This window comes from Equus przewalskii, chromosome 26 (genome assembly GCF_037783145.1).
Source record: "Equus przewalskii isolate Varuska chromosome 26, EquPr2, whole genome shotgun sequence".
NCBI classification, from domain to species: Eukaryota; Metazoa; Chordata; class Mammalia; order Perissodactyla; family Equidae; genus Equus; species Equus przewalskii.
The window spans coordinates 15,262,256-15,288,175 of record NC_091856.1 but is presented as its reverse complement, the minus strand read 5'-3'; the positions used below and the strand labels follow the sequence as shown (position 1 = coordinate 15,288,175).

Below are 25,920 nucleotides of genomic sequence, written 5' to 3'. Positions count from 1 at the left end.
TTGTCGTTCAATAAGAAAACCACATCTTCTTAACGTTTTTAAATGCATCATATTTTTTCATCAGTCATCAACCCATGTAATTTTGTTAGTTTGGCATTAGTAAGATTAATTTTCAAACTCCAGGATGATTTTTTTTTTTCATACCAAAGGACTCTGGTTGAATTCAGATAATTCAGTGGTAAACCAGGAGCTTAATCTGAGTTCCCCTCAAGGCGTTCACTAACACCTTGGTCAAGTTTGTTTCCCCATCTCAAGTCCATAGTGTGGCTGGTATTACTGACACAGTACAATGCAAAATCACACGACGGCATAATTTTCATTTATTTAAGCTTTCGACAATTTTCAAGTTTTAGAACACAATATTAAAACACCACCTTAGGATGATTCTCAGGGGATTAATTTCAAAATCCCTCCAAGGAAAAGCGAATAATTATAGATTTGTTCACAAGACCTAGAAAAACATGGGAGTCCATCCTGTGTGCTCTGCATCATTGTCAGAACATCGAAAAACTCTCATGGTTATCCGCGAACTGAGGGGTTTCTTCACTGTTTGTTTTCCACATTCCTCTTTAGACTTAAATCGATCATGTAATATATATTCCTTCTTTAGTAATAGGCAACAATAATGAGTATTCCTTCTTTGTCAACACTTTCTGGTCTTGGATGATCTTCCAGTCTAAGTCTGGTTTTTGTCAAAATCTGGTACTTAATACCATTAATATTTATAATTGCTAATATCTTTATTTTATTTTTGACCATCATTAACTAGTGGTTCTTTTATCTTTGGGATGAACTAAAGAGGCATGTCAAAGAAGTTTTTACTGCCCTTTAGAAAACATTACCGAAACTTTCTTTGGTAAGACAATTGTCAGTAACTCCTATGTCATTAAGAATTACAGAAAATTTGAATGCCTAACACTTATTGGCTGCCATTCAATTTCAAGAAAAGCTAGGTCAAAATTAGCCCACTGCTTGGCAAGTTATTCCTGGAATAAACAGACCAACAAAAAGAGATGGTGGTACTGAAAGTGAGAGTCAGATTATCCGCGACACTCCTAGCCCCCAGGCTTCATTTGGCCAATGATTTACTGCTAATCTTCTTCATGGGAATAAGTAAAGTTTTTCTTCTATCCCTTTTGGCTTTTGGGGGAAAAAAAGGTAGAAACAGTAGGAAGCTGCTAGGGCTGAAACGGTTAAAAATCACTGCTCTACTGAAACATAAAACACTTTGGAATAGTTGACATGAGAGGAAAGAGGGCAATGTAACATTAAAGAAGCTGAAAGGCAAATAATTAATTCTATAGTTCATTTAGTCATTAATCCACTCATTAAGCATGCAGGAAGCTTAATCTGTGGAGCTGTAATGAGATTAGCAGTACGAATAAGCTCCAGGAGACAACATTTTTTTCTTAACAAAAATTGGATTAGCCAGACTTCCTAGAAACGCATGTCTATTTTAGCGTTTATGTAGCCAAAGTGAAAAACTCGCCTATATTTATATTTATCTCTTGTAGATGCAAGTGGCGGAGCCTATCTCCATAACATTTCCCAAAAACACTTTTTGGCTCCTCGCATCGGCTTTGTCTCTTTTTCCGGGACACTCTACAGTTCAGTGTTTGACGATAGACAAGAAGATGCCCTGCCAGCTTTTTTTTTTAGAACTTAAACATTATATCAATTTTTTCCAAGGCAGACTTTCTGAGCCAGCAGCAACTGTTCCAATTTAAAATTTTAAAAGTCTGAGAATAGCATTTGACAGTACATTTTTGCAGTGTCAAGAGAAAAACTACCTTTAGCTCTGAGTCAGAAATAATGAGTCGCATTACTTATTCTCCCGTGATGTGTCAAACTGAGATGTAAAAAATACTAATGACTGGTTAAAAGTCAAAGTTTGGGGTCTCAGTGTTATTTGAGTTGATTCTTTTCCAATACATTAAAAAAAAAATCTAGACACTGGAGGGTATAAACAGTAAAGAGGCTTTTGCTTCCTGTTAGCAACATGGGGCTCCGTCCAGTTCTTTCCATAAATTCAGAAAATTCTTCCTGACACTCCATTCCAACTATCCCAGGGAGCAGCAGCACTAAACTCGAATCAGGGTAGAAGTACTTAAAGGGATAAACAAGTCTACATTACTGATTCACAAGCTTGCACCAGAGGTCCTGAGTTTTTGTAAAGTTAGGTCAACGATTATAACAAAAGAGCAAATTCCTGAGTTCTATTCCCAGCAGGAGGAATTTACCTTCATGCAAGGTGGCCTGATGGGATCAAAGCCACCAGTAACTGTATCATCTAAATGGAAATGGGCTGGAAATCCCACAGTCCGGATTTGGCAGGAGTCTGGGCTTGGTATCATTAAATGATGTCTTGCTTAAACCAAGAAATGCTTATTGCTCCCTTTGAAGATAAGAAGTCCAGAATTTTCTCCATGCTTCAGATAAGGTGAACCTGATTCCAGATTCAGATAAAACGCACATTTATTAAACGGATTAGAAAATCCTTTCTGAAATAAACTATGTTCCAATGCAAAAAACAGGAAGGTATGAAAGAGCCATCAAACTGGGTTGTCAAAGGTCAGAGAAAAACTAGGATGCTAAGAGGCTTATGGGAAATCTTTGGATTGCCCCAGCTCACCCCCAGGTGGAGCCCTAACAGCATGGCACATAATACCTGTCAGCTTCCCAGAATAGCTAACAGCTGGTTGGGATGTCTACTATTTGCTTTAAAATACTTGGGCAGAGACAAAAAATATAGCTCTGTGTGTCTGAAATTCGTTTAAATGGCATTCCAGGGGCCAACAGCCATCCGGCTGGGGAATATACACTCCAAGAGGGGTCAACCAGCATCTAATCAGAAACCCCACACTCCACAGGAGGCTTCCTTCCTCCAGTAGTTTCTCTCTTTCACTCCCACAGGCCCCCGAGGCTTTGCTAATCACACAATTAAGGGGAGAAATGGGTTTCATCAGTGAAATTGGTGGCTCGTCAATTAGCACAATGAATGTTAGACATCAGTGAAATAGGTGGTGTTCAAACTTGTGGATAAGAGAGATTCTCCACCCTTTTAGGAAGAGGACATACAAATGGTGCCTCAAGTCTAAGAACTAAACAGCACGGTCCCCTGCCTTTGGTTCAGAGGACATCAGTCAACACGCACTATGTGGTAACACGCCTTTATAAAACGGCCGCCCATGCAAGGTGGAGTCGGACATCCAGAATCTCGGAGAGCCGAGACTTCTCTGAGGTTACAGACAATGCTTTTACACCTACTTTTACAAATGTTTATTTAATAAATGTCTGGATGAGTGTGAGAATTTGGCCCAAGACCTGCTTTTATTATAACCTGGAAGCCACATTGTGTCTAAAGCTGCCATCATTTACCAAAAAGTATTTAATAGTAGTTATACAAAGCAAATTAGTATAGGTTCATTTACAGCATAGAAGCCCATTTTCCTGTAAAATTTCTGCCAGACCTTATGCAAGACAATCACGGAACTCTTCTGAGAACGTATACTCCTTCGTATGAGCAGGGCTCATAATAATCTCTCTCAAATCTGTTTTGAGAATAAGATAATATATCTAAAAATACTCTGTAAGCTGTAAAATGTTTAATGCAAGTGTTCATTATTAGTAAGCAATTTTACCCAGAAGTGTAAATGACCGATATTAAATTCTTTCTGGGAGGAGGTTGACTTTCTTTTGGGGGAAGAGCCGGGGATGATGGTGAAGTTTTGATTTTGAGAAGAAAAGTAATCAACCTGAGGAGATTAAAGGAAAAAGGCCCAGGAAAGGCCTCAGGACGGGACCCTTTGTTACAAGGGAAAGACAGCATTCCTTTGGCTTTCTGGTTGACCGTTCTCAGACCCGAATCTCCAGAAATGCGTGAGACTCATAATTTGGCTTTGGAAGTCAATGACCTTACCCCTCTTTATTCAGAACCAACCCATGGCAGACTCCCTGGAGACAATTTCAGCTTCCCACCTTCTGCTCTCCTTGTAGGGCCCTCCAGCCGGAAATGAGGGGCTGACTTCCTGCCCAGGCTGAGGACTTTACCCTATGGGCTGGTCTCTGAGGCGGGTCCTCTGCTTCCTCTGGTGACATCCCAGAGGCAAAATATTAAGATCCCACATCCCACATCCCAGTCGTCGCAATGGGCACTGTGGGAAAAGGCTGTGCCTTCTTCCCAGCACCAGAGTCAACAGCACAGGTGAGATTCTAGAAGACTGTTTAGTTGGCACAGAAAACACATCAGGACCCTGATTCCTGCGCAGCTCGCGATGGATGGTAGTGAGCTCTTTCTTCCCAGGGTACCTGGGCCTGCAGCTGACACATCATAAACAGAAAGAACTTGAAGGAAGTACATTTTCCTTAACAGAGCTGGCTGGGCCCAGAAGACACCAGAAAGGTGTCCTTTGCTACAAGGACAAGCAAGAAGCTGAAACTTCCATTCACTTTACGTGACCGCTCCCCACTGTACCACCACCTTCAGGCTGTTACCTCTTGGCAATGTCTGTTACCAACTTCCCAGGCTCCTAGCCTAAATGCGCAATGTGACCCAAATTACTCAAACATCAGGCACCGGCTGCACAACCAGGTTTCTCCGCTCTGAATAACCCAGATTACTTGCTACTAAAGCCACGATATCTAAATTAGAAACCCTTTTCCCCAGGTAATAGGTGACCTGATCCTTTAATCCAGTTATTTTTAAGTTCCACCAAAAATACAAACTCACTCTTGGCCTAGGAACAGAGGCATGGCTATGAAATAAAACTTCCTCGTAGCTGTGAGACCAGAGGGCATCTCCGTTTTCCCTACTTACCCTCCCACTCTTTCCCAAGTCACGTTTTCGGTACACAGGACACAACTGCTGTCACAGCAAAGAACTGGTTCTACGAGCCATGCATGGTTCTCTCTAGGAGGGTTCTTACGGGGCTCTTAACTTTCTGGCTGAACTTTCCATCACGAAGGCAAATGAGAGGAGGGGGTGCAACCTGGTTGCTGGATGATGCTCAGACACCTGCAAGATGCCAGCATCTGTCTGCTGAACTTCAGCTGCCTTGGAGGGACCAGTGGGGAGCTAAAGATGGGATGGTAGGTCTACAGTAGACAGAATCCCCAAATTGAGGGAACGCAAAGAGTGTGAGAGGGGAGCATAGAGGGTGAAGAAGTCAAAATACATTCCTGCAAGGATTCACATGCCCTGAGGTCCTACAGAGTGAGAAGCCCTGTGCCCAGGGTCATGGGAATTCCCCAGAGCTCTGAGGTGGTCCCCACTCCACAGGAAGGAGTTTACAGCCCTGGAGGGAGAAGGTACCAATTCGCATAAGGAGAGCAAATAGCACAAGGCCGAGAAAGTGCTAACTGGAAAAAAAATTTCCACCCTGTTCAACGGTGTAGATTGTACAGGCCGAAAAGAGTTTATGCTGGGAGCACCTAAGTTCCTCAGTAGCTGGCCTGCAGCTCCTCTGGCCCCCCCTGCCGAAGATGGCAGACTGGGGGCAGGCCGGAGAAGACCCTGGGACTCTGAGTGGGCTGTGTCCACCCAGCCCTGTGAAGACACAGAAAGTGGGAATGTCAGAATGGCTTGCTTCCTTGGTTTGGCTTCAGGCCTCCGGGCCAGGAAGTGGAGGGGAGAGGCCCGGGTGATAACCTGGGCCACATTCCAGTCCCAGGCGGCCTTTCCTCTTCCACCCCCCAGCAGAGCTTCTTCCGGCCCGTAGGACCAGGGGCCTGTGTAGATCGTGGGAAGCTGGAGGCTTAGCCACTCCCTAAAGACACCAGAGACTGTTCCTGGCTGATGGAAGGCAGACTGAAGACCCCAAGCCCTCCTGGGTAGTTGGAAGCTAAATTTAGAACAGGCAGGCACGGGTTAATGTTGTCACACACACACACACACACACACACACACACACACACTCAACTCCAATAAGGAGGGGCTAATGCTCACACTGCCTCTGGGGTTTCCCTCCCCCAGACCTCCTGCCACGAAGCCATTACAGCTAAATGCGACTAGGACAGCTCTAAAAAGAGGTTCCTGTTCCTACAGGCCCAGCCTTTCTTTCTGAGAGCTTCTATGCTATCAGTCAACAGAGCAATCGCTGTCCTGCTATTCTCTCTAGCTTATGCCTGAGAGACAGGCTTGAAGACAGGATGAAAACACTCCTGGAATCCCTTTTCATTGGAAACAAGGCTCGCCTACGTCTTGGCTCACACTCCCGGTGAAGGAAAGTGGTCAATTTATAACATGATGGAGTCTCCACAACACCACAGCCTGCCCTGTTAATAGCATCCCCTTAACCCTGCTGAAAAGTCACCGGTTCAAATGTCAGGCCGCACATCTGGAAAATGTTAAGGTGTTGTTTGATTAACACATTTACAGCTTGGGCTCTCTGTGAAAGAAACCGAAGATGGTGTGTCTGATGGGGGTGTGGTGGGGAGGGGAGGAACGGAAGGAAGCTGTTGCCTTTTCTGCGGCGCCTGGTAAAAGCTTGTTTCTTTCAGTTACTTGGAGATCCGGACCCTAAAAGAGTGATTGAGAACCGCTGGGAGATTTCAGGGTCTCCCCTGAATGAGGAGAGATGCTTCATGCCAGCTCCACGTAAGTCAAGTTTCACTTCTTCCTCAATACACTCTGTGCTCTATCGAGGAGCCCTCAGACACTTTTCTCACCAAAGGCCTTTTTCACTGCAAAACCATTTTATGGGACAGTCCCCACCTCCAGAATAAACCAAGATCGAGGCCACAGAGGGAACGCTGGCTCCTGCAGCCTGAAATTTCTAGGGTAACTGATTCTGCTGAAGGCAAAAGCGAGCCTCGCTTGAGTTCTTTATAACTTACTTAGCTGTGTCCCTCTTGGTTTTAAAATAGTTCAGGATCTTGGGTTCGTGCCTGGCCAACCAGTCATGGCAGAGAGCAAAAGCTGAGCGCCACTGTGGACCCGGCAAAAATCCACTATGTGGAGGCTGAGAGTCAGGAGGAAAGAGAGAGCAGTGTCAGACGCTTTTGAGATTAACCCTTTGTCCACAGATGACTCGAACATATGATCAGAGCTGATGAGGTTCTCTTTCCATCCCCCCATGTCCTCAGGAGACAGTTACACACATCGGCTAAAAAGCTGTAAGTCACCCCGTGAATGTGGCGAGTTCCACAGCACGGACTTGTAGACTAAATAATTACAAAGAGATAACCAGAAAACCAGTCACCAGAATCACTGCATCACTTGGTTCCTTTCTAGAAAAGGACACACACAGGCACTCTCTTTCACAGACACCCTTATGCACCATCTTCAAAGCATGATGTGTCACAGATGACTTAGGTATCTTTGCACACGCTGCATGTACAGTGTGAAGTTTTTTTCTCTGCCCTTTAGCATCAAAGCTGGGAGTTTTACAAGATTTGCAAAAAGAGATGGGCCGTCCGAACTCAGCTGCCCACTCCCTCTCTAGCAGGAAAGGACTCCGCGGCATGGCACTGAAGTTCAACTCTGAGTCCCTCCTCCACAGAGACTCTGACCTCAAAAGGGAACGCTCTCCTTCCCAATTAGAAAAAAAAGGACAAGAAGATAGGTCAGCAGACTCGGCTTACCCTGCCCAGAGTGTACGCCTCAAACGTCCCCGTCGGAATTGCCTCTTTTTCCAGATTCCTGCGCACTGGCTCAAGCTGGACAAATTCCTTCCTAGCCTCCTGACTGAAGAGTGTGATGTCACCGCTGGCCCTCCCTCTGCTCCCTAAAAGGCCATTCACACAAAGAAGGACTTTAACCCCCTTCAAAGAGGCTGGCCCCTCCCTAGCCGGCCGAACCTGGAGGCAGCAGCAGTCCAGCCAGAGAGGGCTCTAGGCTGCTCCCAGGGCGCTCAGGGCTGAGCAGCGAAGGCAGGCACTCAGTGGTGTGGATATGAACCAGTTACCGCTCTCTTCTCGGAAAATGCGAGATGGGCCTTGGGACAAGCAGGGAATTATATGCCGGTGATGCTGAGGCAGCAAAAAGATCCGAAAGATCTTGAAGATCCAGTTAAATGCACTTTTTAGGACAGCCTAAATGTGCATATGTGTACATAAAATAATAAATGCTCACTGTAGAAAATTTGGAAAACAGAAGTTACTCATCCTCCCGCCACTCAGAGAAAAACAGTTAACATTTTACTGCATTCCATTTAGTCTCCTTTCTAGAAATATGTATTTAAAATAGTGGAGACCAGACAGTATACGCAATTTTGTAGCCAACCTTTTTTCTCTTCACATTATCTCACAAGCGCTTTTTACGTCCTTTAGTGGTCCTCGTAAGATGTATTTTAAATGGTTACATTATGTCCCATGCTGAAGAGGAACAGAAGAATTTGAAGTCAGGGATGAGTGCTCTAATGTCAAGGAATGTCTGGGGGAAGTGGCTCCACTTTCTCACGGTTAACCAGTATCTTCTGTCACAAAAAAAACAGATCCACATTTGTCTTGGGTAGACATAAGTGTCACAAACATGTCCCTCACTCGTTCACCAGAGAATCAGACGCCCAGCACTTCATATGCAGGCTAATGGGCACTGACGTAAGTCCCCTGCCTGGGAACTCCAACTGGCTCCCAACACTGTCCCCAGGTTCCACCTGCCTCATCCCCAGGAACTCTAGGTTGACCTGGAAAATTGGGGGCATAATTTAGGGTCGGCTGACTAGAAAGTCGGTCAGAATTCCACGGCCATGCAGAACTCATTTTCCTCACTAAGATTTTGGAGGAGGCAAAGAGAACTGAGATTTACAGTAAAGTCACTAGGAAGAGGATGACAAAAGTCAAACATGGTCCTGCACGGTCAGCTGGTCTGGGAGCAGTTTGCCCTGGGGAAGCAAGTGAACAGCCCAACGATGTTCACACGTTCCCCTGTGGCCTGTGGGTTGGCCAGCAACACAGACCTACTGGGACCTTCCTGAAAACACAAGTCAAGGAAGGAATAATCAGAGTGGATGGAGCCCAGGCAGATTCTTTTAAAAAGGAAGCTAAAAGTATACTATACTTTACGACTGTTTAGAACATCTAAATGACTTTTTTTTTTTTGAGGAAGATTAGCCCTGAGTTAACATCTGCTGCCAATCCTCCTCTTTTTGCTGAGGAAGACTTGCCCTGAGCTAACATCCATGCCCATCTTCCTCTGCTTTGTATGTGGGATGCCTACCACAGCATGGCTTGCCAAATGATGCCATGTCCGCACCCGGGATCCAAACCTGCAAACCCCGGACCACCAAAGCGGAACGTGTGAACTTAACCACTGCACCACTGGGCTGGCCCCTAAATGACATTTTTAACATACTGAAATTTATTTAGAAATGTCTGGGAGTTTCTCAATGACTGACTTGGTGATACCAAGTCAGCAAGGAGCGCTATGGAAACTGAATTTATGCGCCCTTTGGAATAACTGGAATGTTCTGCTGAACAGCCAAAGGCATTTCAAGATGCTACTTAACAGTGTGAAGTAAATGAGGTGGGGAAACCACACACCCAGGGTGGCATTGCTCTGCTCGAGAATGACGAGCCAGGGCAGAGTCTTCCATGAAGAGGCGCCTTCCAGCCAAGAGTCAAGAGTGGTACCCGGGACCCGCTACATAATCACACCTGCCCCTTCACCCATGAGGAGGTCTGTAAAAAGATTGTTTTAAACCTGCCCTGTTCACAAAAGAGAAGACTATATGTGCTCTTAAAGCACTACTATCTAAGGAGTGGGCAGGCTTCTGACCAGAGTCTAAGGTGGAGTTAGGCTGCAAAAGCCCAAACCGAGCCAGCCCACATTTGCGGCAGTGGGGTCTCCCGACCGGAGGGAGCAGAGCGGAACCCAGCAGCACACAGCTCGCTGCTGCTGGTCCTTCCACCTCGCTCTCAGCACAGGCTCTATGCTTGAGGTGGTTTTTCCGAGTTTACAAAAATAAATCTGTACTGCCAGTTTAGTTCTCCTGGTGCTGTAATCTGATCTTCTGTTTAGTCTCTGACGGTGCCTGGCGCTGGGGGAAATGAAGTCATTTTGAAAGTTGGTCCTAGTTGGCTGGGAAGCAAAGTGCGATTTGTGAGGGCCCAGCAACTGGGGTCCACAGGCTGTTAGGACCGTCGGTCAGCAAATATCTATGGCACACCTACTGGGTGCCAGGTCTGTGTTCTACACCCTTCCATAGCTTCTCTTATTTACTCCTCCCACCAATAGCAAGGTGGGGATTCTCCCCATTCCACAGAGGGGAGGGCTCCAGCCTATGGCAGCCAACCCTTCTTTCTCCAGGGTCACACAGCTGGTCAGGAGCAGCTCCAGACAGAACCCACGAATGCCACCCCCAGGGCAGGGCTCTGCCCCTGGCAGCCACACTGGGCAGGTCAGGAGGGAGCAGAGCCAGGAAGTATGCAAAGGGTCAAAAGGGGAAATTTAACAGCAAATGCAAAGCAGCAACTGACAGTCTTTGAAACCACGTGTTGCTGCTACGGGACCCTGGGAAGGTCATGTTTCTTTTCTGGGTCTCAGTTTTCTGGTCTGGAAAATGGGAGAACAAAACTAGGTGAACCCCCAAAATGTACTTCCTTTCTGCTTCTAATCTTCCTAGTTCTGTGAGGTTAGCAGGAACCTTGGGCAAAGGTGAAGCACAGGGTAGTTTTGCGTCTGGTAATGATGTGGGCAGAGCCGAGAGAATGCAAGCCAGCACGTGGGGGCAGCAGCCTCGAAAACTTCTCGATACTTTTGCCAAGAGGGATTTTAAGGGTCCAGGAAGGAACTCAACTCTGTCTTAGACATTCTCCTTGTCAGAGCTTTATCTCTTTAGTTGAAAGAGTCTATTCTGCTAAATGTAACCATCCCATTCATGTACCTTAGTGTGACAGAATGTTCCAAAATGGATTTGTTGAGATCAGGAGGAACCAGAGAAAGCGGGTTATGTGAAGAGGCCGGCTTCAGTGATGGTGAGACCCAGCCTGCTGCCTGGAATTGCAAAGCGGGGGCTTAGCACTGAGAAGGCTCCCTGTGCACACTTCCTGGGGGCTCCTGGGGCCCAAGGAAGCTGGAGGTTTGCGCCTCTTCAAACTGCTCCGAGGCCCAAACCAAGGCACACACGGAGGCCAGCTTGGGCCTCAGCAGCTCCAGGGGTCCTTCCTAAATGGCCCTGGCTGCTGCCTCATCCCCAAGCTGCCCTCTCTCCTACACCCTTCAGGTAGGTCCCTCTCCAAGTCCCAACTCCAAAAGACTCTCAGCATGGAGCGAGGTCTTTAAAGCAATTTGCACTTTGATGCGAGTTTGATGGAAATATTTACAATTTAAAATAGCTTGTTCACCCAAAGCAATCCCTGATTGGGGTAAAGTATGGGAAACTAAGACATTCCCAGCCTTAATTTATTAAGAAAACAGGAACAGGGGCCATCCCGATGGCCTAGTGGTTAAGTTCAGCGCGCTCCGCTTCGGCAGCCCAGGCTCGATTCCCAGGCATGAACCTACACCGCTCTGTTAGCGGCCATGCTGTACTGGCAGCCCACATACTAAAAAATAGAGGAAGATTGGCTAACATCTCAGGGCGAATCTTTTTCAGCAAAAGAACAAAAGACAAACAAAAAATAAAAGGAACAGCAGCTTCCCTCAGGAGGAAATCCAGACTCAGCAGCACCTCTCCCCATGCTCAGGATCCTGAGAGCTACAGAGCAGGGAGGTGGGGAGAACACAACCAGTTGGACGGACCACCCAGCGATGTCCACACCATGATCTCATTCATTCTACAGAAAAAGAAATAGTTCCCCAACTTCCAACCCCTTACCCTTCCCACTGCACCCTGCTGTCCCCCGTGTACCTCTGCCTGCCTCCAGGACTGCTCAGACAGAGGGTTTTAGGAGGGAGGAGAATACAGAACCTTCATATAGGTTGCGCTTCATTCCAGAACTAGATGAAGCTAGTGGTGACCTGGTAAGGGAAAGGGGCTGAAAAGTCTAGCAGGGCAAGGCAGTACACCCCAATACAGTGTCTGCCAGGCACCCCATTTCTGCCCTGAGCCTGATGGAAATCCCTCCCTCAAAGATCTTAGACTCAAAAGGTCCCTCTGCTCGCTATCTCAGACACCACACTCATCTTCTGCAGGAACACTGGCATCATCATGGTGCAGCACGGAGGGCAAAGCTTTAGAAGAAACACATTACAGTCTCGTCCAGAACAATGAAAACTTGCAGTCAATGAAAATGTGTAGTAATAAGAATCAGCATCTGAAAATTGCAATTTGTTTAACAGATGGAATACTATGCTACCTTCAAAAAGGATATTTATCATAATTGCATGGCAACCTGGAATGATGCTATGTTAATATATACATGCATATCAGGGTACAGAGTTCTGGTTGAGAAGGGGCTTTGGTATCCATCAGGCCTGGGCTTCTCCTTCTCTGTGAAGTGGGTATAAAATCACTACTACCTTATGGGGCTGATATGAAACACAAGTGCCCAGTATGGGGCTTGTACTACAATAAAAGGACTCAATGAATGATGGCTAAAATAGAAATAAACTGAGAAAATATTAGTAATTCATATCACAAAGGTTTAATATTCATGATATATAAAGAGCTCTTGCAAATCAATAAGAAAAAGACCAACAACCCAAACATAAAAAACAGGCAAAAGATATGGACAGACAATGGACACACAAAAAATATTTAAACTATTCTTAGACATTCAAAAAGACTCCCAATCCTGCTCATATAAAAGAAAAGCCAAAGTAAATTATGAGATAAGTTTTCCATGAATAAATTAGTAATTAGTATGGGAGGAAACAAGTACCCTCATCCAATTCCATGAAGTTGCATAGCAATTTGACATATATACCCAACTTTAAAATATACAACGTCTTTGACCCAGTAACTCTACTTTTAAGAATTTACACCCAGATATAGTATGTCCAAGTATCTCCAATGCTACATTGCTTGCAATAAGAAAAATGGAGGGGCCAGTCTGGAGGCATAGCGGTTGAGTTTGTGCACTCCACTTCAGTGGCCCAGAGTTTACTGGTTTAGATCCTGGATCGGACCTACACACCACTTGTCAAGTCGTGCTTTGGAGGCATCTCACATACAAAATAGAGGAAGATGGGCACAGCTGTTAGCTCAGCGACAGTCTTCCTAGAGCAAAAAGGGGAGGATTGGCAGTAGATGTTAGCTCAGGGCCAATCCTCCTCGCCAAAAAAAAAAAAAAAAAAGATTAAGAGGCATTGCAATACTCAACAAGTAGACAAGACCTGGACTTTTTCAGAGTAGTAAGGCCTTTACTCAGCCATGATGAACAAATGCATATCAAAACGTGACCTTCCCGTGAGCAAATTGTGCTTTCTCGCTGTAATAAATATACTTTTAGGAGCAAACTCTCACTCTATACAATTGTATGACGATATAATCTTCCTTTTTCATCAAAAATAAGTAATTGCCTCACTGTTGTACGTGGACATTTTTCTTCCATGAGCTGCCTATTCCCAGAAAAGTTGTGAAACACTCTGTGAGTAACCAAATTCCTCTTCGGGACTCAAATGTTGTAGAATTTCACATACTGTCACAGACAGGATATGTCATAGGAAAACCCCGTTGAAAAGTTTCCCAAGGTCTAATCAGTCAACTAGAGAGCAAAAATCGGAGGCTGACTTTCTCCATTATTCTAAACAATAGTCCTTTTTTTTTTTGGCTCCATTCAACTTAAACGTGCGGAAGAGTCAATCTAGCATTCTCCCCATCCACCTCTAAGACGGACAGACAGGTGGACGGACACACACAGGCACTCAGTGAATTTCAATCAGTATTTTATTCTAGCAAAGTATTTCAAAGCTTTGAGCAAAGTTTTAAAAATAGTATTTTAAGTTTGCTAAATCTAGTCTTCTGTAACCAAAAACACCATGTCTCCTATCACTGTTTAAAGGGAAGGAGGGGTTTGCAGACGGATGATAACGCTGCACTGAGGCAACCCTGAACTTGGGCCCAAGTGCCAGTTCTGTCTCGGGATCCCTTCCTTTTTGTCACCCAGTTCCCAGCCCTCGGCCTGAGGGTCTGAGGTCAGCAAGATGACCCAGCTCTGGGCTAAGCCCTCTTACAAAGTCACCCACCAGGCTCCTCCCTGCTCAAGGGCAGCAGGTGTTAAGCAGAAGCCTTCACTTCCCCAAGACAGCACTCACAATCCTGAAGAAGGGGAAACCCAATAATCAAGAGATGTTTTTAAATGAAATACCTGGCAAGCTCTAAGAAAAACTCAACCAAAGGACCTACCACCTACAAACAGGAAAAAGGGTCGATCCTATTGAATCAGCTCCCTATGGATTGCAAGGGAACTGCTGGAAGGTTCTAGAAGGTTTAGATCTCCATCCACAGAACGGGTCTCATCATCATGGATATTAGCGTCACTATGAACTGCCGCTCACCCCGTAAATTCATGAATGGCCTTTTCTTAAGTTTCTTCAAAAGCACAAAGCCATGTGTGAAGCCAGACTGCGCAGCAAACAGACCTCTAATCCAATTCACTCTGACACACTCTGGCAGGAAGAGAGAACTCCAGGAAAGTCCAGATGGTCAATCTGAGAGTCCTGCCCCACCAGGACTAAGTGGCAATTCTGGATCAGGATACGCGCTGGGGGCACTGGCCGGATGAAGAGTAGGGCATGGCAAGCAGCCACGGAGCAGCAGAAGCTCAAACTAGGCCCACTCAAATTTTCTGACTCCCACTCATGCAGCGAACTGATGCCGTTGACTATATGGGATTCTGCGCCCGGATCAGAGGTGCATTTGTGTTTTAAACCAAGAGAAACTTGCCCTTGACACTGAGGATCTGACCCTGATTCAGATTCTGCCCCAGTCCTATGCTTTTTTAAGCCAGAACCATGGATTCACCCCTCTCCTGCCCACAGCTCTGGGCTCTCCCAATCTCACCCTGGGCCACCTCTGCTGGACCACACTCAGAAAAGTTTGGGCAGCCCAGCCCTGGAGGCAGCTGAGGGCCAGTCACCTGCTTCTGCCCACTGCATTTGTGACCCTGAATGCCAGGAAGGAACCTCTGCAGGAGAAGGAAAGCATGGAATTTCTCCATCCACCAGGGAGTGCGTGATAAGCATAAGCCAACGGTAAGACCCGGTGCAGGGGGAATCGCTGGAGGGTATTTGGCTTCACCCTAAGAAATGTGCTCCTTCGCTTTGCTTAAAGCCAATGGAAGCTGACCACTACACCTCATGTCTCATTTATGAGGAATTTCTCTGCCCGGCCATGGGCTCCCAAGAGCAGAGAGCACCGTGGTTGAGAGCCAACAAGTTATACTAATTACGGAAACTGGAGAAAGTCTGAGAACCAGCAACAAGAAAGGGGGTCTCCATTTGCTTACACAGCCTCTGCTTCATCCTGTTTACCCTCCAGAGGCCCCTTTGATCTAGCGGCCAACTGCTGCTAACCATTTTGCTGTGATGGTTTTTAGACCATTATTTTATTCTCCATTTATTTGTGCGTGATCCAGTGGGAAGAACATGAGTCTAGAGAAGAGACGGTCAGGGTTGGAATCCTCTGGTGTCACAAACTGACTGTGTGATGCTTACACAAGAGGTTTTCTGCTCTCTGAAACTCTGGCTCTTCATCTGTTCGATGCGTATACTAATTACCGTAGTGGGTTGAATAGCGTCCCCTCCAAAATTCATGTCTACCTGGAACCTCAGAATGTGACCTTATTTGGAAAAAGGGTCTTTGCAGATGTAGTTAGTTGAGATGAGGTTATACTGGATTAGGGTGGGCCCTAAATCCAATGATTGGTCTCCTTATAAGAAGAAAGGATACACAGAGATATATACAAAGGAGAACCTATTGTGGAGACAGAGACAGAAATTAGAGTGATTCATCTACAAATCAAAGAGTGCCAAGGATTGCTGGCAACTGCCAGAAGCTAGGAGAAAGGCATGGAACAGATTCTCCTGCAGAGAGAAGGAACACATTCTTCCTCTCCAGAAAGAACCAACTCTGCCATCCTTGATTTCAGATTTCTGGCCTCCTGAACTGTGAGAGAATAAATTTCTATTGTTTTAAGCCACTCAATTTGTGGTCATTGGTTACAGCACCAATAGGAAACTAACACTCCTACCTTCTAAGGGTGTTAGGGAGATGCCCTAAGAGACAGCACGTGAAAGCAACTGGCCTCATGATGGGGACATGGCAGGCTCCCAGCGCAAGGCAGGTCACTCCTGCTCTCTCCTCTGGCAGTAGGCCAATTAGAGGATTTTTCAAGCCTTATTGGAGGTGAGTGGCCACACGGTATTTGCACTTTTTTAAATTTGTGGACAGAACAGGAAGAGGAAAAGAAGACCTGTGGACTCAGTGCATACTCAGGCAACAATGACCGCAGGCTTACCGACTGCCTCACTGGAGCAGAAGCATGCAGGAATGCTGTTGTCCACAGAAGCCAGTTTGCAAAGATGGAAGCTGCAAAGCCCTGAAACTGGCAATGGGCACACAGCTTGTCAAACTGGAGGAGAAACACAGGAACCCAGAGCCCTTGAAGGTGTTGGCTGAGCTTGATGACCAGGTGACTGTAACCGTGTATGGAGCAATTATGATGTGCCAGGCACTGCACTAAGCGATTTTGATGCACAATCACATTTATTCCTCAAAAACAGCCTATGAAGTCAGTGCTCTCGTTGTCTCTGGTGTACAGCTCAGGGAACTGAGATTCACAGAGTTTTAAGTGACTTGCCCCAAGACATCCAGCAGTAAGTGGTGAAGCTGGGATTGAACCGAGGCCACCTGTCTCAGGTCCTTGAACCACCATCTTGCCTGTTGTAGATGCAGACGTAGCAGCTGGAACCATCTGGACTAGAGGCTCATCAAACAAGGAAGACGAGCTCCAAGATTCTTGATCCACTTTACCGCCTACTCTAAATGGATCTGAGAACTCTTTCCATGTGCTTTCTGGCTTAGCGGTGAGCCAGTTTCCTCTACAGGAAATAGAAACGATATGGACGACAGTGGTCACCATGATTCATTGAACATTACAATGTGCAGGCATTTCACTCCGCCCTTTACATACATTATCTCAATAAATTCACACAGCACATCTTGACATAAGGCATTATCTCTATTTTGCAGATGAAGATATTGAAGCTCAGAGCTTAAGTAATCTGCCCAAGGACACAAAGCAAGTAAGTGACAGAGTTGAGATCCAAGCCCTGGCTTGTCCACTCTAGAGAAGCAAAATCTTGACATCCTCTTTGCTTTCCCAAGACACATGATGTGTCATGGCTCACTGAATCCAAGAATTCACTTTGAGCTCTTAGTGTATCTTAAAAAGGTATGTCTGCCATCTGCCCCTACTTCAGATGCCTGGAGTTCTCCTCCAAATGTTCCAGGTGAGTGACTTTCTCTTCAGCGAAGTGGCTGGAATTCTCTAGATAATGTCTGGCCACTCCCAAGAATGTCTGTTTGTGTACACAGTTTGGATCACAATAGCAGGGACCCGAGAGCAGCCTGTCCATTCCGGATGTGGACCCCTCCCCAAACAAGGAGGTCAGAAGGTGCGGATCCAAGAACAGGAAATAACAGGGGCTGGGCGTGGGAGTAGGGGGCTTCAATGCCACAGGAACACAACCAATAAACATCTTAAGCTGTGAGATGCTAGAAGGCAGCTGGAACCAAAAGGTTGACTAGAGCCAAGATGTTGCTTTGTTCTAAAACATTGAATCTCCCATTGTTTTCCCTTAATTTTTCTGAGCACATCTTACATAAAAGGAAGAAACAGAACCCCAAGCCATGCTCCCTGCATTGGTGATGTCTTGCTGAACGTCAGAATTGGGGCAGATGGTCAAAATTCCTGTATCTCATCTTAGCAAGGCCACTGGGGGATGGGGCGGGGAGGGGGGCGCCCACGCTTTACCTGCAGACTGCAGTGGTAACAAAGGGCTTGTCAGTTCCCCACTAAGTCAGCCTCCCTCGATGTCACTGTGCGATGCTGAAATGCATAAGTTAGCACGCTTTCCTTTTAGTAAAGTAGTTGAACCTCCTGTGAAAAGCATTCTTTAAAATCATTTCTTGATTTTACTCTCTAATTCATGTTTAACAAATTCTGTATTAGGCCAATTAATTTCAGAGTTGGGATATAAACACAAAACAATAACCCAAGAGAATATGAGATGTTTAAAACATTAAGCCCAATTAGATTCACATATCCAGTTTGCCTTCCTCTTTGTAAGACTCATTTGCAATATTTAAGAATTCAGGAACACAGATGCACCACATCAAATACCTCTGGGGCCAGAAGTCCCAAAGTTTATGCCAAAAAAGTCAGGTATATGGTCCAGAAAGATGCCTCCCATCTGTGATCTGAACCTTGGCCACCCCTAAAAGGTGCTGTATATCAGGGGTACCACTGTGGTGTGCTCTGAGTCCTCCTTCCCCACCGAAGCTTGGCACAGACATTTCCCAAAGTCCTGTAACTTGCTAAGCCTTGACCAGGACACTGCACAGGAATCAACAAAAGTGTAAGATGGAGGCCGACAACCAGACCCTCAATGAATGTCACTTGGACTATGTTTTTAAAGAAACTCCTGAATCTGGAATTAAGGGCCTGCCACCCTTTCCAAACCCGATCTACTTTCCTAAGTCTTTCCCCTCGCTGGTCCCTCCAACTTGGGAGGCCCTTCCCTCTCTCACTCAGCTTTCGGGCCAGGCCCAGCGAGAAACACTCTAGTGGAATGAATTGCTCTGTCACAGCTTGCATATCTTGCGAGACAACTTACCCAGCTATTGCTGGGGCTCCCTGAGGGCAGCGTTGGAATTCACACGTGTTTGTGAACTGGAAGGCTAGCTGGGGAAGTTACTCATCCGTCGTCGTGACAGCCAAGGGCTACCATCACTGAGGGCTTTAATTACCTCAGCCTGAAACATGACCTCTCCACCCCCGAGGTCTCTGAAGTTTTCATACCATGCCACCCCACTGCTGAACTTTCCCCTCCAAATTGCTGGCTTGATCCCAACCATAAAGAGTATGGAAAAGTTTTAGTTTTTGAGTCCCCTGAAAAATAAACTCCACCCTGAAATTTTCTCCGGGCATTACAAACTCTGAGATCTGTCAATACTTTACTTCTCAAAACAGAAAAAAACATTTGGGAGCATAACTTTTACATACTTTGTTTATTGTGGTAAAATATATATAACACAGAAGTTGCCATTTTTACCATTTGAAGTGTACAATGCAGAGGTCGTTAATTACATTCACAACGTTGTATAACCTCCACTACCATCTAGTTCTAAAATTTTTTCATTACCCCTAACAGGAACCCTGTACCCATTAAGCAATATGAGGCATAATTTTTGAAACATTCTATGAGGCTAATGAACTATGAAAGAGAATCGAAGTAGATGGATTATATCTTTGTAGTAAATACGGGGGGAAAAGGCTAGAAGAAAATAAAATAATTATAGATTGTATTAGGGTATTAGAGTAATGAAATGGCTGGCCTATTTTACTCTCTAAATTTTTGGCAATTAATTTTTTTATGGCCCCTTATTGGTCTCATAAGCATACTAGAAAACTAAAGGCACACTGAAAAAATAACAGTGAAATAGCTAAATTTATTTAATTGATATTTTCCTGAAAAGTTCTATGTGAATTAACACTGAAGTTTGTCAGTATTTTCATGTATCTGAAAGTAAAAAAAAAGAAAAAGAAAAAAACCACAGAAAACAAAACCTTATTTTGACTTGCAAATCTCAAGCACACAATTACAGATTTGTTTCATCTGCCTTGTGTTTAAATTCACAGTATTGCTAATACTATTATAGAAACAGACGGTTCTGCTTACTTTTTGTAAAAGAAAAACATAAATAAAAACAAACCCCCCAGCAATTTAACAGTATTAGGACCAATTCCTAAAGGAATTAAAATGGTAACTTGTTAGAAAAGGAAACTGTGGGCATCCCCACCCCAGCCTCAAGTAGTCTGAGATCTAATTTCTAGAATGACTTTAAAAACAAACCAAATAACTAGAATACTTTTTCTCCTTTTTATCCTAAGGTGAAGCCTTCGCATAAGAATATATCCCAGACAGATAATGTCAATCAGTGGTTAACTCAGAGATAATTCCTTGCTTGAAAAGTCTGTTTTCAGTTAAACCTTCCAGTTGGGTTAATTGACGACTTATCTTCCATTAGGTGCGCCGTGCACATCAAAGTGCTGTTTGGGAACAGAGCAAAACAGACGGGAGGGAGGGAGGCTCTTTAACCCGCAGGGCTAATTGCTGGAAGCGAATATTTCCTAATGGAGATAGCAGCTTTCAGTTTAATAAACAAGCCATTTGTTTGAGAACTGAATGGCAGTCCAATTTCTGGACGGTTGATGGATGTCTGTGCGCACACATTCAAAGCAACACAAGCCTTTGTCCTCCAAACCACTCAAATCCACTCCTGACTGGCGTTCTCCCCCTTGCCTAGCCTAGCTTGCCGCACCTGGGACCAGCACACAGATCCTCGGTGCAGCCGGGAGCATGGAGCTGCGCTGGGGCAGAACAAGCACCGAGGCCTAGACCTCCCCATTCCCAGTGACATTCTTCAGTGCACACCCACCACGGAAGCCTTCCCTTCTCCTGGCCTGCAGGAGAACATTCCAGCCTTACATGCGCCCTCACTTCACCCTCCCAGAAGCCGCTCTTCTGGGGTTAGAATCTTCTTCTTGCCCAGGCAACTCTGGACCCACCTTCCGGTCTCCTCCATCAGTTCTCTCAGACGTTAGTCACAAATTCTCATCCTCTGGGGTCGGAGTTGTGACCTTGCCGAGATGAAGTGTGGTTCCACCTGGGTCTCCACCTCAGAAAAAGCTAACCCAATGGACCCAAGCTTTTCCTCTTCAAAAAAACAAAACCATGTTTGCAAAAAAAGTCCTCTCATTAATGCAAAAATTATGCAGATGTAGCCACTTGGTAATTTCTGAAATAATAAGGCTGTTGGTGACAAGTAATAATTTGTGTATGAATATTGTGCAAACTAAAAGTCAGGAGTTTGGCTCAAACAGAAAGAATCTGAAGAGGAAAATAAGAGCATTCGACTAGACAGGGCGTAATATATATATCGTATATATAGCATAATACATATATAAGTATATATGTTATAGATTTTTATATATATAAAATAAAACAACCTGGACTACTTTCCTTTATGGAGCAGAGGCTTCTTACAGCATTACACAAAAAGCTTTGGAATAAAAACTACCTTAAGACTATTGTCAAAATTAACTAGCCAAGAGAGCTTGCAAGTGTAAAATGATACTGTAATAAAGTTAGCTCCTCATGGATTTGCCTGCTGACAAATTTTATGTCCACCTACATGTGGAAAAAAAAAAAAAGTGAGACCTAGCCCCCTACCATAAGGATCATGAAACACAGCAGTATTGAGGCATCTCATTAGCTCTGCTGGTCAGCGCCAATGAGCAGCAGGATACGACGAATAGGGTCAAACCTCAGGGGTTTTTAAACATATTAATTTGTAGCCACCAAATGGATGTTATTAAAGCTTAACACCTAATTATTTCTCTAATGACATCTGCAGTATGTGTGCGCATGTGGATAAGCAACCAGAGTCCTTCAAAACAACCACCATCTAACGCCAAAGACAAAACCTCCCCAAAAACTGCAGAAAAAGAAATGGCTTCCATCAAGGGCACTGAAGTTAATTCAATTCCCAAGTAGGATTGACAAAGCAACCACATTTTAAGTAGCAATAAGAGAAACACTTAGATGCCGTCAAGGAACCACTAGCATAGACTACTGCTATTGCATAGGAGTTTATACCACAAACATTTACATCACAAATTCATTCTGTGTGCTCTTCCCTGGTATAATTAACCCAGGGGCTTCACCCTCAAGGTAAAACTCTTCAGAAAACTAGCCATTAAAAGGTATACAGATTCCTGCCTGAATTTACAGCCTAGAAGGGATTCTCACCTTGCTCCTTCTGCCATCTTTCTTTCTCCTCCTGTAAAATGGGGATGCTACGTAGGATGACACCGTATATAATCTAAGAGATAATATTACTAACCTGAGCAAGTTTATCAATCTGTCAACTATATCTCAATTCAGGGGGTTTGAGTTCTAGAGAGAAAGGGTCAAGACAGCCCCCCGGACACATTACAGCACAGCTGCTACCATTCTGCATTTCTGTAGCACTAGGAAGATAGAACCAGCACTTTGAAGACTTCAACAGCAGCCTTATGAGATGGCTCAGATCTATCATCATTATGTTTCACGGATAAACACACCAAGAAGCAAAATTCTAGGTTCAAAACATTCCAACCAGGTGCAAACATCCCAAGGGAGTCCAGGTTTTAAGCACATTACAACGGGGTGGAAGAATTAGGGTTAGAAACTGGTTTCATTCCACATCTGTGAGCTTTGGCAGCTCCCTATCTTGATTCTGCCTTCTTGGAATTCCTAAACTGGGTCCATTCTGCTCATCCCAAATATTCAGGTCTCAGAAGTTTCCAGGCCATTGGAGCTGATAAACCAAGGCCTTACATAGGCTATAAAAACCATCCTTCAGAACTTGATAAGATGAAGCCTCAGAAGTGTCGATGCTTATTTTTCAAGTCACATAGCAGATTAATTGTCAACTGTTTTTATCATGAGCGTTTCCTAGGAACGCAGAGCTTTAAGATTTAAGAACGGCACTTAGGGTGGCTTCCAGTAAGGGACGATTTGTGCTCTGGGAAGAATCTTAAATGTTACCAAATCTGGACCTGTTTCAACTTAAATCTCAATGTCTTTAGGGCTAAACCTCCGAAACCCAAATCCGGACAGAATCCAGTTGGAGACTGAACTGAACTCAAGATATGACACCTTGCCCTTTAAAAAAAAACAAAAACGCTGAACTTCTGTCAGTTTCCTGGGCTGCATTTAGATTACGGACAAGGAGAGAGGAGTAGAACTGTGTGTCCAAGACACGCAGTAACAAGGGAGCTTCCCGGGGGAAGTGCAACAGCTTCCAGCGTTCCAGGATGGAGACCCTTGAGCAGACCTACATGATGATGTGACGGGCACTCCTTTAGATGTTCGAGGGATCGCAGTGACAAAGGCCAGAAAGGAGAAGGGAGCAAATGGACACAAGTTCATGTGGCCAAAAGAGAAATCTGAGCAAGAAAGAAAGTAATAAAAATAAAAACGGATCTTTTGCTAAAAAGGCACGTAATTTCTCTCTATTCAAACGGGCTCTAGGACAAAGAGCTCAGCTCTATAATCTCAGAGGTCTTGGTTTCAGCAGATCCAATCTCAAATACAGTCAAGCTCATCATGGCAACTTCCGTATGCCACGTGGATTCATAGGGAACATTTTCCGACATGATGAAAATTCAAGAAAAAGTAGAAAAATCGGCCAGAGGGAAAAATGCAAAGAAGATACTCAGCAGCAGCCATAGTCCAGGTTCTAATTCCCAAGCAGGATCTGCACGAGGTGAAAGATCAAGGCTTTATCAAAGGCTGAATCTTTGGAATTCCCTCCTCTCCCCTCAAAGAGCCCTCCACGGGCTATTTAAACTAAGAGTGGTCTAGAAGTCTGGCAACTTGAAGCGAGAAGTGACAAGCTCTCGTTTTAAATTGAACACACCACCGCTAAGAAATGTGAGCTGTTCACCTGTTTAGTGTCTCCCTTATTGCAACTTTAGCACACTCTATGCGGTGGCTATGAGCAGGAGCTCTGAATACCGTGCTGGGCTTTGCTTCATTCATTCATTCACTGTTGAACGTGAGCACCTACTGTGCCTCAGACACTGGGACACAATGGGGAGAACCAGGCATGGGGCTGCCCTCTGGAAATTTATTGCAGAGGGAAAACAGGATATTTTTCAATCACAAATGCATGTAAAGTTGCATCTGTGATAAATGCTTGGAAAGAAAGGCGCCATGGGCTTTGACAACCTCTAACAGGGAAATTTGAGCTAGTCACGGAGGTCAGAGGAGGCTTCAGTGAGGAAGTGACAATTGAGCTGCCATCTGAAAGATGAGGAGTTAACTAAGCCATGAAGGGGACAGAAGCCTGTTCCAGGCTGGTGTGAAACGCCCTGAGGTGGGAGCAAGAGAAACTTACAAGAACTGGACGTAACAAGAAATGGCGGACAGCTTGGGTGGCTGGTGAAGGGTAACAGGATATCCCATCCTAGAATATGCCACTTTCACATAGGATTAGTTTGAGTCGAATGCAACCAAGAAGAAGCAGATACAAGAAAAGCTCTCTGCCCACCCTCTGTTTGCCTAAAAGCAGGACATAAATTTGCAAAGTTGTCCCCCCTTCCTGTCTCTTCCAGAAAGGACAGAAGTTCATCACCAGAGAAAAGTCTAGAACCTCATCAGCCCAGACACAGCAGCAGAGGAACCTACATAACAAACCTTGCTAAAACCAGCCCTTCTCTGCCCTTAATTTCTCCATATATGAGCCTTCCCACAATTGGGCACCCTAAAAACTCAAAATCCCTTTCCTTTGTCTCGTCATTTCTCTACGAAATTACCGTTCTTTGCTGAGATGCTATAGAAGTCCAAGTTCTAAGCACTCCTTTGAGTCACTCGCCACTGAGTTCTCTGGTGTGTATGCCCACGTGGTGTCCACATTAATAAACTTCTGTTTGTTTTCTTTGTTACTCTGCCTTTGTTAGTCTAATTTGCAAGGCCTCAAACAAGGATACAACCATGGGTAGAGGAAAAAGCCGTGTATTTCCTCCCCTACACTGGAATGGAGTAAGGGGCTCATGAAGGAAAACATGTCTAGAGAGGTGAATGGGGCCAGACCATGCAGGATTTGGGTCTTAATTTTAAGTGCCATTGAAAGGATGACCGTGTGGAGGGTAGGGATGGGGAATGACATATCATTTGCTTAGCCAGTCTTGGTTTCTGTCCTGATAGGGGCCTGATGGTCTGACTAACCCCCAGCAAGGCCAGGAGTCTGGTCAGAAAATAGAATCCTGAAGTGTCCATGCTGCCCTGGGCCTCCCAAAGGCCGTGATCCAAGGACTTCGGCATTTCCATTCTGTGGCCCCATAAAAACAGCGAATTTGAAGGCAGGCCTGAAATAACTTATTTCCTTTTGCATGTCTGATCTTCTTTTTCTTAATAGAATCTTTCTAAATCCAGACCTGGAGATAACACAAACAAAAAATACGTGATGCCGGTAACACTGGATGGCAAATTGATTCTCTGCTTGATCAAGTTTATACTCTAATACCTAATAAAGAAAATCCCTGTATTCTTTCCAAACGCACTGCATCTTTCTAACAGTTCAGTAAATATCGGCTAGAGTATGGAAGTAAGGCTGATCCTTTTAGGCACTATTCCACAAATAGGATATTCCTGCTTTCAGATTAGCAGTAGAAGCTGAAAGTGTTGAGAACTCTAGACCTTTCTGAGCCTCAGAGTCCTTAACTGAAAATGGGATGGGAATACAGTCCTTGAAGTGTCGCTGTGTCAAAGGAGATCAGGTATGTAACATGCACAGAGGGCACCCGGCACGCAGGGACTGTCCTGGTGACAGGAGGGGTGGGAGCAATAGAAGTCATCTGGAGAAGATGCCCACAGCGCCCTGTGGGCCAGTGACCCACCAGGCTGCCTAGTCAGTGGCTTGTACGATCCATCCAAAAGGAGGGGAAGCATGAAAAGGAAAGTATTTCATACAGAGCATTTCCCAGATTAACCTTGGCCCAAAGCCCTTTATTCTCATGTTAAAGTATGAGAGCAGCTCATACTTTATGAGGGTTTCGGGTGGGCTCACAGAAGTCAGCTGGTTCTCTCTCTGGGGAGGCCGGGGAAGTGACAGCAACAGCTGCCCGGGATTTCCAGGGGAGAAAGGGAGCCCCAGTCCGCGTCCAGAAGCACCCGTGTGAAAGTGCTTGACAGCCTCTGTCCGCCTCGTCCCGGCCCATCCCGTGGGGGGCACTGACATAGTCTCCTACCCTCTATTTGTCTTT

The 25,920-nt window shown here is 45.1% G+C and overlaps 1 protein-coding gene across 32 annotated transcripts in view; it reads right to left on the bottom strand.

Moving 5' to 3' along the window:
- Nucleotides 1-25,920, bottom strand: part of PALM2AKAP2 (PALM2 and AKAP2 fusion) — a 467,702-nt gene that overhangs the window by 50,617 nt on the left and 391,165 nt on the right. Inside the window, exon 1 of one of the 32 annotated variants that reach the window (XM_070594986.1) lies at nucleotides 7,582-7,725. The exons of 30 other annotated variants lie outside the window; for them this stretch is intronic. The gene's annotated coding sequence lies outside the window, so the exon portion shown is untranslated. Of the gene's footprint in view, nucleotides 1-7,581; nucleotides 7,726-25,920 lie in introns of those variants that run through there. One more of the 32 variants, XM_008513697.2, reaches the window with a different exon arrangement.